This window comes from Papaver somniferum, chromosome 1 (genome assembly GCF_003573695.1).
Source record: "Papaver somniferum cultivar HN1 chromosome 1, ASM357369v1, whole genome shotgun sequence".
Lineage (NCBI taxonomy): Eukaryota > Viridiplantae > Streptophyta > Magnoliopsida > Ranunculales > Papaveraceae > Papaver > Papaver somniferum.
In genome coordinates, this window is record NC_039358.1 from 159,437,154 (window position 1) to 159,455,735 (window position 18,582).

Below are 18,582 nucleotides of genomic sequence, written 5' to 3' on the forward strand. Positions count from 1 at the left end.
ATTATAAGTTCAATATTTAACAGACTGTAGAATACACAAACTCAACAGCAATACATAAAAATCACTATCAACTCTTAGGTATTCAAGTCTATCTTAGATGAATTTTAATTTCGTATGTTTGTAAATATGAGCGGTACCTGCATTTAGGCGAGAGATAGTATTTCTCTATAAGGTGAAGAGTTTTGAAGATTCATATGGATGGATTGATTTTCGAGGACGAAAATGTTATAAGGTGGGGAGAATGTGAAAAGACCCTCAAGCTCGTCAACGCTATTTGACCAGTCAAGAGACCATTTAGCCGCTAATGGCTCAATTAATTTAATATAAACATTAATTAATAGAAATTAATAAAATAATAATTTGGACAAACAACTGGTACTATTAGATAGGGGTCAAGACGTTATGCGAAATAGACTACTCGAACGCATCAATTTTGGACACCGGATGAGAAAGATATCGCACTCGAAAGTTTGGATGTCGAAGTTTGACAAAAGTCAACAAAATTGACTTGATCGTTGACCGTCGAGGACCGTTTATTGATTTGATCTTGTTGTTGACCGGTACCTCTACCCTGACTACTAGACCCCCTGTTTAGTAAGAAGTTAGCCTCTAATATTTTAGAAGGTGGTAAATAGTAAATCCTTATTTAAGATTTTGAATTATTAGTTTGAATAGATATTTTCATAGAGAAGTATATCTTCTTCTTAGAGAAAGGTGGTGTTGTTGGCATTAGGAGAAGGGGAGCTGAGTCATGTAGGAGAGGGAAGGTGTATGAGTGATATTTAAGATAGGAAACTGGAAAACAAAAGGATACGATGATTAAGCTCGGTAGATGAAGAGAAATTGAGTTCTTGGTGTTGGTAGGAGAGAAATAAAATGAATAGAGGTGAGAGAGTTGTGTTATTGTAAGGTTTAACTAGATAGAGTATTGAAGCTAATAGAAAACAGTAGGATAGAAGATGAGTGAGGGTTATGGAGTTGTTATCATGGTGTTCTTAGTTGGGTTAGATATGAAGATAGTTAATGGTGATGATGATGGAGAAGTTCATGGTGTTTATGATGAAAAGATGATAATGATTGAAATTGGATGATGGGGATGATAGAACACCCTTAAACAACCAAGGTAAACCTGTTGTATGATTCTTGTATGTTTATTTTAATTTGGGTACTTCTTAGATGGAAGAATAGAGTAGAAACAAATAAGTTCATTGTATACGTAATTCATGATTTTATGTGGTTATTATGTTCCTCTGCCCTCTTTTCTTGCATGAAATTGATTAACTTAAATTGGGAATTAGCCCTTTGGTACACCTGATACGTGTATATGAGTCTCTCATCTTTATATAGCACTTTAATTTGCTCAATTTGGATAAATACACAATTAGTTATGAATTTTCGAAGTTAAGTCGTTTGTGTCTGAAATTCTGGATTTTTGCGGTGAGATAGCGATTAAACGGACTCTTTTAGGCATGTTCGAATCGGAATTGGATTCCGGTCATAACTAGAAACTTGTAGAGGAGGGAGTCACCTTTCTGAAGAGCTATCAGGTGTTAGTTTTGGATTATAAATGAGAAATCTAGAGGCCCAGATACTCTGACTCTTGGGCTGTTACAAGTAGTCTTTTAAGATCGGAAAACTTAATAATGGCCATCATGTGTTTGTAAAAACGACCGAGTCAAATCAGTGAGTTGATGAGTCAAACCTATTTGACTGTGTTGACTCGGCGAGTCAGACCGAGCCTGATTATCAGGTTTAGCGGGCCGGACGAATCAGGCCCAATGGGCTTGGGTTTAGTGATAGAAACCTAATTGTAGAAATTGCCGTTTACTCCCAAAGTTAGTGGGCTTTGGACAGTCTAGTCCTCTCATTTCAGGCATGATACTGTCTAGTCCAAAATTCTCCCCGCCTGGACAATCTAGTCCAAAACTTAGACGAGTGAATCCTTTTTACACCGATCCATAAAAATATGATTTTTTTATTACCCGAAATATCCCTAAACTATATTATGTTGGTTTTGGAGTAGAGAAAAATCAGATCGGAAAGAGAGAAGAGAAAGAAAGAGAGAGGGAAGAAGAGAGGCGATCTCGAATTAGGGATCTAGAAACAGTTGATCAAACGAGATTTATTTTAAAATAAGCAAGAAGAAGCTATAAATCATCATCAACAACGGTTATTCTTTGAAGATTGTTTTTTTTGTGATTTTTTAATTGAGATTCTGAGTGACATTTTTGTTTAATTGCAGAAAGATCCTTTGGTGTCGAGGAATCAACTAGCGACGTTACTTTTATTTGTATCTCAAGGTGGTGTTCATTCTGATTCTCATACTTTTTATACGCCTTTTGATTTTGATTTTGTATTTTTCATTTTCACTTTATAGATCTGGATTTTATATAAATTGGAGGGAAATTTCGATGTGTAACCTAATTCTAATTCTTTTCGGAACTCTGTGTTCTTTTGTTATGATTTCAATCTTATTAGTGTTCGGACTGGATTTGGGTGGAATTTTGTTTTTTGATTAGTGAACTGTTGAAAATGTGAATTTTGTTGATTGTATGTAGAAAATGAGGTTTCTCCTAGCAGTGACAAGGAAATTACGAAGAAGCTCGTACATGAGGTTCTTGTTCTGCACTTTATTGCTTGATTTTTTTTGCCATCTCTAATTGATTTATGGGCTTATTTTCTTCCACATTATTGAAGAAGTGTATTGTCTTGGTTGAATACAGTTTTAGCAAATAATATATATGCAAACATATATAGTCTCCTTCTTTTCTAGACTTTCCAATACCAACCATACTAGACATGACACCGATACAAGTTTTTGGGTCGATGTTACACAGTGGGAAATCCTATGATAACGAGGCTTTAAATGAAATTTAAATGCCCAAATCACATGTAACTACTGTTTCTAGACATAAGAACGATATGATTCAATAAACATAAGAACGGAAAACACGTACGTACATTGAGCCTCCTCTTTTTAACTTGTATAGAGCTGTAGGACGACCATAGTGACCATTTCCGCTTTGATCCAGTAGTTTCTGCTCAAGCCATGCCCGATTTTTAACTTAACACTCACGGATACGTAGTCCTGGGATTCCATAAATTTCATAGATCTTTTATCCGAGTTTTTTTTTTTAGGATTCTAACGCCTTGCATTAACCTTTTGAACGCCACTTGCTTCCCTATACAAGTTGGTGCATACTATTAATCCATCGTCACCATCACAAACCCATTTTTGTTTTCGCAAGATTAATCTTGTCTCCTCTCTAACCACGGGAAACAAGATAATCTATCAAAATAGACTTGCAAAGTAAGCTTGCAGTTTCTACAATATAAATGTATTTTCATGTACACCATCTATATCCGGTGTACATAGAAGTGCACTTTTTTTGTCCTTATTATAAGAGGTGTATATGCTTGTACACCACTTATATGATTTCTTGTATATTCCACGTGGACTATTTTTAGTTTTTCATATGAAAAACTTAGCCTTCCTCGTGATGAAATGGGTATCGTAACGATCTTTATGACTTCTTGCAGATATATTACCTCATGTTATTGTATGTTTGTATTAATTAATTAGGATAAATAAAGGTAGATTCATTCGTCCATTTGTCTTTGTTTTTTTTTTCCGTAAATGGACTTAATAGAAGTTAGAGATCAGGTTCTCCCCTACATTTTGTAATAGTAATAGATTTTGTTCCTCTGAGATTTTCTAGACATTGGTTAATATTTATTATAAACCGCAAATCAGAGCATTGCCTACAAAATAGTTTTGGGGTCGATATAAATGTTGAGAAGCAAACTGCCTATATTTAGAAAAAAATAACAAAAATCATGCCGTTGTTAGTATCTCAAGTTCTCAACCTTTTTATTTATCCCAATTGCAGGTGTAGTGAAGGTCAAAGATGATAAAGATGAGTCCCCAACTTATGTTGCTATGCTTGCAGCCCAAGATGATGCAACACGGTGCAAGGTATTTGTTCTAGTTGTATACTTTGGTTCCATTGATGATTCCTACCTTAATATTGGTCCTAACTGATAACATGATTGTGTGCTTTAGTCTTTCTTAGTTGAATTTGATAAGTACAACCTTCATTTAATGAAATAACATATTGATTCTTAATGTGTACATAATTGTACACATGTAGATAGCTAATGTGTATATAGTTGTACACTTGTTGATTGTTATTTGTTAATATGAATGATTGGTGTTGTGCATGTTTTACAGGGGTGTACATATTGGTGCACATGTGTAAATCTTATGAAAAAGTACGTATCCCTTGTTTTACAATGGTGTACATATTGGTGCACCTGTGGGAAGTAACTCCCATTAAAAAATAGGTTTGTGTGGGGTTGTGAATGATTAGCTTTATGCATGTTTTGAAGCGGTGTACGTATTGGTGCACCTCTGTAATTCTCATGTAAAAGTAGGTTTGTGAGTGGTTATGAATGATCCTTTTTCTGCATATTTTGCAGGGGTGTACACATTGGTGCACCTGTATGATTCCCATGAAAAAGTGTGCCCGAGTGTGAATATGAATGATCGATTTTATGCATGTTTTGCAGGGGTGTACACATTGGTGCACCATTGTATTTTCAATGAAAAAGAAGGATCATTTTTAGGAATGTTTCACAGGGATGAATATATTGATGCACCATTATACTTCTCATGAAAAAGTAGGTCTAGGTGTGAGTATGATTGATCTGTTGTGCATCTTAGTAATCTCTTTTTTGGTAAAGTGCAATGAATCACTGTACTGGTATGTTTCGAAGCCATATTAAGTTTGTGTAGTAATGCCCACATGGATTGTGTCTCTGACCATAAACTGAGTAACTTTTTATTTTGATCGTTTTCTTGCTTTGTTTTCTTATGCGAATGTTGGTGAAAGGATAATCACTTTCTTTTCAAGCTGCGATTTCTTATGTTCATTGGTTTCTCTCGATGCAGGTTATCTGCTAAACTTACCTCTGCAAATCTGAATGTTATCCAACTGGAATTTGGCGTGGTTGGTATTTTTATCCGTCTGTGTGGATTAGGGTGCAGTTTGGCTATCATGGATTCTAGATTTTTTGGATCTTTGCAGCGTTGTACATAATTGTACACACCAATGTAAATTAAAAAAAAATGAAAATGAAAATTATATAGTCATATGGGTACTCTTTTTGTAGTTCTCGAAAAATGCTTTCCAAATATGTAAAGTTTGTCGATTTTGGACGAGCGGTTCAAAAGATAAATTATTTTTTATATTATTCAAAATTGATGACATCATCATGAGTCAGTGTGGACTAAATTGAAAATATTTAGACTAAATAATAATAATAAGGGTTATTAGCGTACTTCCCATATTTTTGGACTAATCTGTACCTAGTTGACTCGGACTGGACTAAACTGTATCTCTGGATTGATTTTTGGACTAAACCGTATTTTTCCCAACCTAATTCGAGTTTTTGGACCACTTCTGGTCCGAATTAGCTTTCGGTTCCTTCTGCAAAGTTTTCGGGTTTTTCGAGGGCTTTCCGATAGCACAAAATTTGACCTCATTCGGATAAGTAGATATTAATTTATGCCTAGAACACTTAATACGAGGTTATGGAACCACTAATAGAATTAGAATCATTAGTTATTTTACTTAGCCTATAACTAGAGAATTGTATGAAATTATGTTATGAGTTTTGTGTGAGCCTTTTGGTTAAACTCTTAGAGCGCTTGTGTGATTAACAGTTGATCTTTATTAACTACGATCGATTCATACGACGAATCAGTGGATGGTGGATCTCGAGGTAGGCGTGGCTTGTCATCAAATCAGGTGGGAACTCTGTAACCTTCTGGTAATCATTGAGCTTTCTTTCTATCTGCGAGCATGATGTGTTATTTAATATCAGTATGTACAATGTTTGCAATGAATGTAATGAGTGTAATATGTGTTGTGTGAATACCCCGCAAGGAGTGACCGTGTTACCCTACGACTTCTTGCTATGTTCTATGTAGGCCGGGGAAAGACGGTTGAATATTACGCACTTTACATTTCTTAGTAGACCGGGGAAAGCCGGTTAAATATTACGCACTTTACGTTTTATATCTATAGTAAGTCGGGATAAGCCGGTTGAATATTACATAGTAGGTCGGGGTAAGCCGGTTGATTATTGTATATATTATTTTATTCAGGGGAAGTCACTCATGTGCATATTATACTTGATTGTGCAGTATTAGTAGTATGACTGGGTTACTATGATCTTGACTTAAGAAGAAATTCTAGGTTCATGACTGGATATGGTTATTATCCGGTGACTTCGGTCTTCGAATAATGATTGGGCCTTTTGTGAACCTGTTGTGCGGGGTCAGATCATAGTAATCAAAATCTTATTATATTCTAGACTTAGATGGTGGCATTGGGTTTTATGAGGTGTACGCATTCCACGATAATATCTTACGGTACCTGGATTCATGCTATCGTTTGAGACTGGAGTTATTCCTACCATCTTCTCCTCTATTGAGTGATACGAGGTTGGGATAACATATGTTTAGGTTGTTTAATTATCTTCTCGTAGATCCATCCGAGGTGGATCTTTCACGGATATTACCACTATGGACGTAATATCTGGGGATATGAATTGAAGCAATCTTCTGCTTTATGTTGCGTGTATAAGATGTTTATCGTTATTCTTTAGTAGAACTGAGATGCATGCTAGTGATTACTAGAATGTTATAATGATAACCAATGATTCCCCTTTTTGTGATGATGTGCTCACTTGTTCCCACTTCAGTTTCAGTATTCAGAAGAGGTGGCGCGCATGAAGATATTCGTTTTGTATTTTGAAACTTTAGCCGATTAAGAACGTTTATGGATATTTTGTATATATGTATTCTTTGTTTATCTGTAAAACAACACATTAATATATTCATATCACTTGAGAGTTTTCATCTATTAAGTATCAGAGTGTTTGGGAATTAGTTTTGTTTTACTTTATGCAATTATGTTCCTTAAGTTCGAAGATCTAGATTTTGTTACTTCAGGTTTGGGCTATATTATTATTAGCTAAGCAGGTTTAGCTTTTGGGGCGTGACAATATCAATCCTTACTATCTACCAATTATAATTTCAACGGTTCAAAATTTGTTGATTTTCATCGGCTATTTTCAAAGTATAAGATGGTGATGTTTATACCTCTTGGAATGTGTTCAATTTTGGTAGATATATAGAGCTTGGCTATTTTCAAAGTATAAGATGGTGACGTTTATACCTTTTGGAATGTGCTCAATTTTGGTAGATATATAGAGCTTCGCAAGAAGAACACATTCCGAAAATATTAGCTCCAAACCCTTTGCCGTTTAGGTCTTATTCAAGAAAACCAAAGTGTTTTTTTTTCCTAAATCATTAATTTTATTACTCAAAATACTTCATAATACAAAAAATTTGCCTAGATATTTTCAAGGCAAATTATTACAAAAGAAAACTGAAAATAATGAAAGAATAAAGTGTACATAAACTCTAAGAAGTATTTTAAGAAAATCTAAAGTACATATCTTCTTCATTCTCCATTATTCCAAGAAATTATGGCTTTTCATCATAGTAATGGACCACACCTCTGTTTAACAAAACACCATTCTTTGCCATCTTGTTTGCAGAGAAATTTGTTTCTCTGTATGAATGTCTTAAACTGATTGTTGGGATCTAATTCTTTATCCTTTCCCATCTACTTCTTACAATCCATGACACTTTGTTTTTTGAAAAAGCAAGTAAAACTGCATTTGAATCTAGTTGAAAGCATACCTTCAGAAATTGTTTGCTCATAACCCATTCTCCTATGTTAGAGCATAGCTCGGTTGAACCCACCAAGCGTTGGTATGTCAAGTTTGAATTGTCATATTTTAGTGAATCAAAACTCATTTAAAGAGTCGCTTGATTATATACTAGAGTCAACTTCGTATAGGTTAGCTTGAAAGTGTTAGGATATGAGACTTACAAGTATTACATGAAGACTTGAAGAATGTGAAGAAGTATGGAGCTACAACAACAACATCATCCTTCCTCTTGAGGTTAGTAATATTTGACTTGAACTGTTTCATTCCCTAACGTATCTTTCAAGTCGTGCATATTGAAAACATAACTGCGAAGCTGTGTATGAAACTCTAGTTAGACATAGTATTAAGGAATATAATACGAGGTTTATTGCTTAACCATTAAACTTTGTATATAAGACATCGACATGATCATATGAATGCTATTGTGATTATGTATGGGTATGAGTGAATATTTCATCCTAGGAAAAAATGTTTTACATTCGTTTAAAGGAAGTAAGTTCATAGACTCGTTTTGTGAATCGAAAGGGAAATCACTAGGCTTATTGGTATTGTTATTCATTGCAAATCTATTTTGAATTACCAATATGTGTGTTTAGTATAACCGCTCATAAACTTGTTTATGTATTTTGGTAAAACTATTCACAAGGCCTGACTTATGTATTGGTATGACTTTTATTAGTGAAACCGATCTTAAGTAATCACTCAAGATGGTATGATCGATGCCTTGTAAATAGCAACTTTTATCTAGTCATTGGGGAACCGATCCTAGTAAGAGGTGCAACAAATTTACAAGAGGGAATCGATCCTTGTAAGAGGTACAACACGTTTTTAGTATATGGGGGAAGCGATCCTATGAACATGTGCAACAAGTTTGTAGTTTTGGTGGAACCGATCCTTTGGACATGTGCAACCGAATACAGGTAGTTACCATAAGTTGTGGGGAACTGATCCTAGTATCTAGTCAACCGAATTTTGGTAACTAGCGTGACTATGCACAAAACTCACATGGAGGTAGAACCGAACTTGTTTTGGTAGAACCGTGAAACCCATAATTGGTGATTTGATAGGATAATCAATCACATAGTTCTTGGAATTCATACGAACCAATTCTAAATTGTTTGGAAGTGTGGCAAATCGTTTCCAAGACTGTAAGTATGAAAAAGGACTTGCAAAGTAAAGATGTCGACATACTTTGAACATGTGCAGTAACTCTTATCATTAATTGTTCAAAGATATTCCTTAATAGCTAAAGGAGAATCCCATGATCGAAATAAATTAAGAATCTTTTAATTAAGGTTTCTTAGTTTTTATATGTTATTTAATTTCCAGCAATTAAATGCATATCTTTAGAAAATAATAATTAGTAATGTGCATTTACTGATTATAGATTTTTTATTGGGATTTCGGTCAATATTTGGACAGTGCATTTCCATGAGTTATGAAAACCGATTTTGTGTTTATTGCATATCTTTGAGAATATTCGGTTTTGGAAATTCCTTGGTGTCCAAACTTCCTTGTCTATAAATATTGAAGTTTGCATTTCTAGCAAACTAATCCTCAGAGCCAGCAAAACTACCTAGTTGTGTTGTTATTGGTGGAGTCGCCTATTCGGAGAGGAAAGTAACCTAATTAGGCGAAATCTCTTATGGCCGCTCAGTTTAAAGACTTCTTTGGGATTGAGAAGCTCTATTAGTACCGTTGGTGGGAAACTAGATAATTGCAGTTTATTATTAGTTTTCAATTGATTTGATTGACTAACGGTTGTTGAACTGTGGTTGCACCTAGTTTGTTTATGCTTGAGAATCTTCTATTCTCATATAAGATTCACTCAAACTAGATCGAAGTTTCGACGGGGATCTTTAGATTATTTGTAGATCTAAAGACGTTTTGTGATAATCCAACGTTAACAGACTCTGTTCTGTGTGTGATTGATCACAAGAGATTCAAGTTGATTGTGTGCAGGTGCTGATTGAAGATTAAAGAATATTTGAAGACAAGAAGACTTTTTGGATTCATAATATTTGGTGTGCACAATACTTGTTTCGGCTGGAAAGGGATCCAACTATAATCTATTTATCTTTATGATAGATTAGATTGATTAGTTGAGTAGATCGGCATCAATACACTTCTTTGTGATTAATAGTATTGATTGCATAGTCTAACAATTACTTCGGTAGTTGTTGAGAGATTGATCTAAGGACCCGACAAAGGAGTTTATTGGTTAAACAGAAGAGCCTTTGTCAAACTCATATCACGTTGTTTGAAAAGAGTTGTTACCGAATATATTTGTTGTTCCTTTACTGTTTGTAAGACGAACCAAAGGAATTGTTCTAAGTGCGTGACTTATTTACAAGTTGGAGACGCATGGATACTGAGGGAACTAGGTGAACTATAGGTTTAGTTGCTTGGTCTCAACTATACGAAGTTGGTTTGATTTTGTATAATGGCTTAATTCTGAGAGTATTCAATTCTGGACTAGGTCCCGGGTTTTTTTCTGCATTTGCGGTTTCCTCGTTAACAAAATCTTGATGTGTCATTTACTTTTATTTTCCGCAATTATAATTGTGTTTATTATAATTTACAGTAAATCGCACAAACGTTGATTCCTATTTTACTTGATAGACAATCCCTAGAGTTTGGTTAAGTCCGAACCTTTTATCAAGTAAACATACTTCATGTTGTATTGTCTCGATCTTGTATCCATAGACGATCACACGAAGTGTTAACCGATTAGTTGTATTGTCTCTACTCAGTCCATAATCAATCACTTTCGAAAAAGGACTTATAGGTGGAAAAGTTTTAGATTGAGGTATATTTGGGTACCCTCGTCTTTTCATCCGGCCACTATAAGAGCCATTACTTATGCTAAGTAGTTTGTTGCTAACCCCAATCCACCTGAGGCATCTCCAATACATGCACCTGAACTGTTTCTTGCAACAAAACCTAAACCTGCCATCACTGGATTACCCTTAGATGCTCCATCACAGCTTATTAATATTTGATTTAGCTCTGGCAGCTTAAAGAAGCATTGTTTCACTGTTGTAATTTAGCTCTAACTCCTGAGATGCCATAGAATAGGAGTAACTGTAAATCATACATTGTCCCCCACATCTCTCCCTTCATTCTTGCACTAGATTCACCTGTAACTCTTATTATTCTTTGCTTGAATTTTTCCACATCTAGTGTCACTACTTCATAAACAACAGAGTTTCTTGTAAACCATAGTTTCACCATAGTGTTGAAAGCACTGTTGTACCACACTTCTTTGATTGCAGAGCTTTTTTCTTTGGCCACATCTATAACATCCCCAAAACATTTTGGACTTGTGCAGTGAAATATGCCACTCAGCCAATGCCATATCTGTTCACTAAAAGTACAAGACCAAAGAATATGATCCATTGTGTCTTGATTGTTGCCACATAGATAACATTTATATACAGTTGAGAATCCTTTTTTCCTGACTGATTCCTATGTTGCACATGTTCCTCTTAAAATCTTCCATAAATTACTTGAAGTATATGGATGTACACAAGGATTCCATACCTGCTTTGCCCATGTCAAAATTGGATATTTTTTCCTTATCATCTGAGTTGTACCTGCCACTGAAAATTTCTTAGTCATATCATCTGTCCACACTTTTTATCCTGTCCATTCATCAAAATTGGCAGTTCACTTGCATCAAAGTATGTTAATAATGGGCCTGGAATTTTCCATTCACCATTATGAATTTTAGATCTTTCACTTTAAGGTCAGCATGTTGTATTACATATTCATCTTCAGCATGCCCATCTATTAAGGCATATTCCCTAATCCATTTTTCCTTCCATACTGATATGCTTTGACCATCTCCCACAATCCATCTGCTGCTTTCTTTCATGTCAGACATAACCCATTTGATTCCTGGACAGATATAAGATTGTTTATAGTATTTGATCCATTCACCATTTTTATCCTTGTACTTAGCTCTCATAAACAGAGTCCATTCTTCATCTTCATTTTATATCTTCCATAGTAGTTTCATTAGTAAAGATTGATTCATCACTTCTAACCTTCTTAAACCTAAACCACCCTCCTCCACTGGAGCATTTACCTCATCCCATTTAACTGTATTTAGTTTTCACTGATGGATCCCCTGACCACAAGAAATTTCTGATAATTCTTTCACAAGTTTGAATAACTTACTTTGGCCATTTATATACAACCATAGTATATATGGGAATACTACATATAACATGTTTAACTAGAGTCAATCTTGCTGAGAAAGCTAACATTTTACCCATCCATCCATCTAGCATCTTTTGCATCATCTCCACCATCCCCCATACTTGTTGTGTTTTTACTCTTCCAGGGTTAAGAATAACTCCCAAATATTTGTCTAGCAAGGAAGAAAGATCCATATGTAAGAAATTTGCAATCCCTTGTGTTGATGGTGGTTTTTAGTTCAGGGTCAAAATTGTAAATCCCTGTATTTAATGTGATGTCATCCTGCAAAGAAACGAGAGCCATCTGAAGGTGATGAGTGCACAAACCTCTTCGCTCACGGATGTATTGAGCAATTCAATATATTCGGATATATAAATAAATATATGTAATTCACTCAGATTGGTGCATACAGCAACGATCCCAAATATTATGTGAATTCTATTTTACGTCGGCATTACTCATTAATGCATGACTCGCCTAGTATTTTCCCATGCTATGTTCCCAGCCGAACTCTCATTATTGACATGACATGACGATCAAATGTTCACTCTCAGCAGAGTAGCATAAATCTCCCGAAATATCAATATTTGGATCTGCATGGAAGTACCCACATAGGCTGCATCACTCTCTGACAAAGAGATCAACGCGTTTACATACTTTTTAATTAAAGTTTACGTGATCGAACACATATTTATTCCATAAAGAAAATGTAGACTGTTAATATCAGTCTAAAAAATAATCACGGCCGACCCAAACATGGGCGTTAGTCGATCGAGTTTTATTCCCCTCATTCACAAGTGCTTCGAACGCCGACCCAAACATGGGCGTTCATGCTGCATAAAATAGCTCAAACGAATTGAGACCGACAAAAACGGTCTCAAAACGCATCACGTCCGTCCAACTTAGCCGGCCTAGTTGGACGGCTTGGATCGCATTTCGAGCGATCAAGGATATGCCGACGTGTTCACCATTGGCCCAACTCCCCCCTTGGTCGATCGACCTGTCAACTGCAAAACCAGAGCGCGTCAAATCGTTCGCCCAAAGCACGGTGAACACGCTGCTTTGAAAACCCTAAAATTGCGTTTGCAGCAACACCCTACTGTCGCAAATCAATCACGACCATCCATCTTCGTCGGCCTAGTTGAGCGGATTAGATTCAATTTCAGGCGACCCCGAAGATGTCAGTGTGATCGTCGTTGACCCACCTCTATACATGGACGACCGGCCTGTTCGAACTAGGGCTCGATGTCCCGGAATGCTCGCCCAAAGAGGGGTTGGTCGTGCAGCTTCAAACCCTGAAATATAATCAGCGGCAGCGTTCAACTGCCGCAAATCATCTAGATGGTCAGGAGGGTTTATATCAGATTCTAGATGGTCAGGAGGGTGACGCCATGATCACCAGCCACCCCTTCTCCACGAGCAGTGATCGACCAAGTGATGGCGTGTCCCTAGAGCCACCAAACGATCACCCAAAGGTGGTCGATCATGCTACCTCCTTTAAGACGCTTATCCGCGATTTATTCAATCAAACTCAAAAACAACGATGCTTCATACACATCGATTAATTTGAGTTGCTTAAATGCGATGCTTCACATGCATCAAATACATACGATATTTTATGTCGGTTTCATAAACAACTTAGTTGTTTCACCTAATAGCACCATATGCTATTCTCCGCGGCAAGTCCCACGACTTGACCCACTTATTCGAGATATCAAACATGTCACAAACTGGGGGATACTTACTGGGGTATTGGTCTGGTGGTTTACATCATGCGGCGTGCAACGCGTCCATTATGAGAACGTGTCAGGAAAAGACGAGCGATTAACAACGATGAAAGTAGTGGGTGAAGATGTGACCACGTAATGATCACCACCTCTTTCACAACTCCACTACTCCACTACTTCATCTTCTCTATTTCCTACGAGATCAGGGTTGCGCTCAAATGACTTGTATAAATAGGTTTTCGACCTATTTAAGCAAAGGACAGAGAACACTAGTGTTATTAAGACAAGTAGCCAGAAACTATTTTTCTGATACACAAGTCATAAACAGCCACACCTTCATAATTCAACACTCTGATCTCAAACACCTTCTTCGCTTCCCTCCCTAAGATCAACCCTTCTCCTTCACCTTGTGACCGAATTGAATTTGGAACGACCATTTCTTGGTTTAGGCCAGAGTCTTACAGATTGATCTCTCGAATATAAAGTACTCACGTGCAGTGCATTTGTTTAGGGTTTGAATTCGTTTCTCATCAACACACCCAAATTTACCAAAAACAACAGAATCAGTTTTTACCCTCAAACAAATGGTGACCACAGTGGGAGATTAATCTCTCGGTTGCAAGATCAATTTTCAAATTCATTTCAATTTTCTTGAATTCAAGAGGGTGGATTTTAGGTCTAAACACATTCGTTAACCCAATTTCATTTTTAATCACCAATCTCAACTTCCACTCTGTAATCCATCCCTGCCAGCCAAACTCTCCGAAAGTCATGAATGATCGAAGTGCAATCACCGTAGAAGGCATGGCTAGGATGTTATAAGATGTCCTCGCAAATCAGGATGATATCGCCAAACGGCAAAACGAGTCGCTTTGGATTTTAAGAAGTATGGTAAACCGGTTATGTAAGGAGTCGGCGAGCATTCGCCCGGAGAACGCCACCAACGAAAAAGATGACATCGGATCTTTATCTGAAGTTCGTGCTTCCGCCAACAGTGATGCAGCCAGAATACGTAACCACATCAGACACAGCCGAAAGGAAACGATCAACAAAATCCAGCCAGTAACAAAGGGCCGAAACAGTTTTACAAGGAAAGGGACTCACTAGGAGTGTCATAATACCTGCATAATGGGAACAGGGAACCGGCTTATGAAGCTCTATTGGAGAGTATATATCTTAAGACCCTTGCAGAAGTTCAGAGAGTTGCTCAATAATCCACAACCCGACTGCTACGACTTTACCGAGCAGAGAAACGCTTGAAGAAGGGGAAATTTACCAAGGTCTCCATAAAGACGAGAGCTTCACTAATGAATGGTACCCGGTTCAACCACACCGCAACGTTGTTACCATCGCTGCATGGTCCTCGAGAGGAGTTGCAGTTAAGCGATCTGCATCGACGCACACTCACGCCTCAATTCCACTCTCGAAACGAGCCTCGTATCAAATCCATCAAGAATTCTCACGACAACAGTTGCAAACGGAAGGAAAACTAGACTTAGGGTACCCGCACTTCCCATTTCCAATAAGGAAGATTCCGGAGCTGTTAGAAGCTTGGGTACAAGATGGAGTAATCCAACTACCTCCTGTATGGCGTCCACCAAATGATCAAGAGATGACTGATCCGAGATATTGCCATTACCACAGATTCATCCATCACCCTACCAGTGTATGCAACGGCCTGAAACGCATTGTCCAGGAGAAAGTTAATTCAGGGGAGCTACGTCTATGAACGAGGAGTCTTCCCTTTGCGTAGTTTCACAGGAGGGATCGAATCAGCTGGGGACTTTTCATTAGCAGAGGCGTGTTACAGTAACTCGGGTCACAACCTAGACTCTAAGCAATTGTCTTGGAGAGCCCAATTTCGTTCGTTGGAACCTTGTCAACAAGTAAGTCTCGTTAAACGATTATTTGTGCAAGTGACCTTTTAGAAATTTGCTGGGGACTCGACGCACACGTCCCATTTTCAGTATGAAGTTAATACCATTTTCAATCTCCACGTATATTTCCCCTTTCGTGTAATGTTTGCAATTTTCAAGCAACATGCACAATTTCTCTAAGTTACATTACATAAATTAGAATTTCAGTCTGAATAGTCGACCCAAGTATAATTCCTTTCAGAAAACCACTCATGAATTATCCAAAAGCAAATTCAAATATCTTCATAAAAAAGCAATCACTTGCTAGTTCAAAACCAGAAAAAATCAAGCCGTGAAAGGAATTCCTCACGTCACTCAAAGACACCTAAAAAGGAAAATATAAGAAAGAAGACACAAAGTATTCAGGGGAAGTCTTTTAGGAACAACTCGTTCTTCTGGGAAAGAGCATCTTTCATGTTCTGGAGAACGACCTGCTTCAGCTTCAATTCTTTAGACAATCTCTTGATCTCTTCCTCTTGCCGAGCAATGCAGTCCATGGAGGGAACTTCATTCGTTTCGCCTTGCAGCTTCTGGATTTTAGATAACCCTTCACAAAACCAAGAGGTATTAAACTCATACTTCACGAACACATCTCGGTGGAACTCCCAGTTTGAAACTACCTCTTCAGAAAAAGTGCACCCGGTCACAATGCTCATGTCATGAATGGAGGATAAAGCTTCTTCGATACGTTTGACCAATGCAAAGCGACTTTTAAGCTTCTTGAAAGTGGCGATGTGACCATACTTATTCCATATCTTGGTGTATAACTCCTCATACTTATACGGCACACTGAATCCTCCAACCAGCACATGATCTATGAAAGGGGCGTCAAAGGGAGGGTCAAAAGTGACTCCAGCAGCGGAATACACAACTAATGCTTTGTCAGTCGCAAGAGGCTCCTTAAGGGGAAGCAACTCTGAAAAAGCGGGGGTCTAACAACACCACCCAATATTTCGCTTAGCAATCTGTATGGACAAACTCGAATATACTTTTTAAGAGAATCAACAAGACTCAATCAATTAAAAGTATATCAACGAGTTTATATCTTTCTCTTAATTTGAGTTCCTCAAACAGAAACTGCAAGTACTAATCAAATACAAGCAACAACTTGGATGGTGCCAAAGACCAATATCCAAATGTCAATCAATATCAATCAACAACCGTTAGGTCGATTCTCCAATTGATTGATCTAACGCACAACCTGTATTGTTTCAATTATAAAGATAAAACAATATAATGCGGAAATTGAAATAACACAGACACCAGAAATTTTGTTAACAAGGAAACCGCAAATGCAGAAAAACCCCGGTACCTAGTCCAGATTGAACACACACTGTATTAAGAAGCTACAGACACTAGCCTACTCCAAGCTAACTTCGGACTGGACTGTAGTTGAACCCCAATCAATCTCCCACTGACCCAATGTACAGTTGGATTCCCTACGCTTCTGATCCCAGCAGGATACTGCGTACTTGATTCCCTTAGCTGATCTCACCCACAACTAAGAGTTGCTACGACCCAAAATCGCAGGCTTTGACAATAAACAAATCTGTCTCACACAGACAAGTCTATCAAAGGATCAATCTGTCTTCCACATAAAAACCCTAAAGTTTTTGCTCCATATTTTGATAATAATCAAGGTGAACAGGAACCAATTGATAATCCGGTCTTATATTCCCGAAGAACAACCTAGATTAATCAATCACCTCACAACAATCTTAATCGTATGGTAGCGAAACAAGATGTTGTGGAATCACAAACAATGAAACGAAGATGTTTGTGATTACTTTTTATATCTTGCCTATCGGAGATATCAAATCTCAAGCCAATCAATCTGATTGTACTCGTACGATAGAAGATGCAAGATCAGATCACACAACTACGATAAAAGTAGTATCGGTCTGGCTTCATAATCCCAATGAAGTCTTTAAGTCGTTAACCTGGTTTTAGAAGAAGAAAACCAAAGGTTAAAGGAGAACCGACTCTAGTACGCAAACTAGTATCACACGTAAGGTGTGGGGATTAGTTTTGCACAATATTAGATGTCTCCTTTATATAGTCTTTCAAATTAGGGTTTTGCCTTGGTAACAAAGCAATCAATATTCAATGTTAGATGAAAACCTGATTTAGATTCAAGCTAATATTTCTCAACCGTTAGATCGAAAACTTAGCTTGTACACACAAATGAACTGCACGCTTCTAGGTTTGTTAATCGTACCCAAACGTGTACATTGTTGGTTCAACAATAGTTAACCAAAAGGTTAGCCAAATGAGCATTCCATATCAACCATGTTCTTCTTCATCATAACTAGTTCAAATGACTCAAATGAACTAGTTAGAGAGTTGTTCAATTGCAAGGAAATCTTATGTAACTACACAAGACACAATTGAAGCAAAGATGATTTGATTCACTTGAATCGGTTCATGAACTTTTATAGCCACGGTTTTCAAACTGCATTCCTTAGTCTTCTTAAAGTTTAAGTTCAGAAATCATCTTCAGATATATAACCTTCTTAAGTTCGCACACTAGGTTCGCGGACTTAAGCAACCGGCAGAGTTTACAAACTCCAACAGAAAATATCGGCAAGAGACCTTCCGCCGGTTCGCGGACTGGTACTCACGCAACTAGTTTGTCAACTCCAGTATAATTTCTCGGGATGAGAAGTACGACAGTTCGCGGACTTGGAAACAAGCCATTCTTCCGGTTTCTCTTGATCAACAAAGTTCGCAAACTTTGCTTCAAGGAATAGGACTTATACATAAATGTTTTTTCACAACAATGCTTATGTCCATCATTGGTTATGTAATATAAACTCTCATTTCAATCATTGAAACATTCTTAGAGGACGTTATATAGTTGTTACACCATTTCTCGTCAAAGCAATTTTCAAGATGATTGAAACATATCATGACTTTCGTCACTAGGTAAA

General features: G+C 37.1%; 1 long non-coding RNA gene across 1 annotated transcript; it reads left to right on the plus strand.

The window, feature by feature from the left end:
- The first annotated feature begins 705 nt into the window (after positions 1 to 705).
- LOC113333718 lies at positions 706 to 5,218 on the plus strand. Its single transcript, XR_003352253.1, has 4 exons — positions 706 to 1,123; positions 2,243 to 2,614; positions 3,891 to 3,976; positions 4,952 to 5,218. It is a non-coding gene; the product is annotated as an uncharacterized LOC113333718 (long non-coding RNA).
- The last annotated feature ends 13,364 nt before the right edge of the window (positions 5,219 to 18,582 follow it).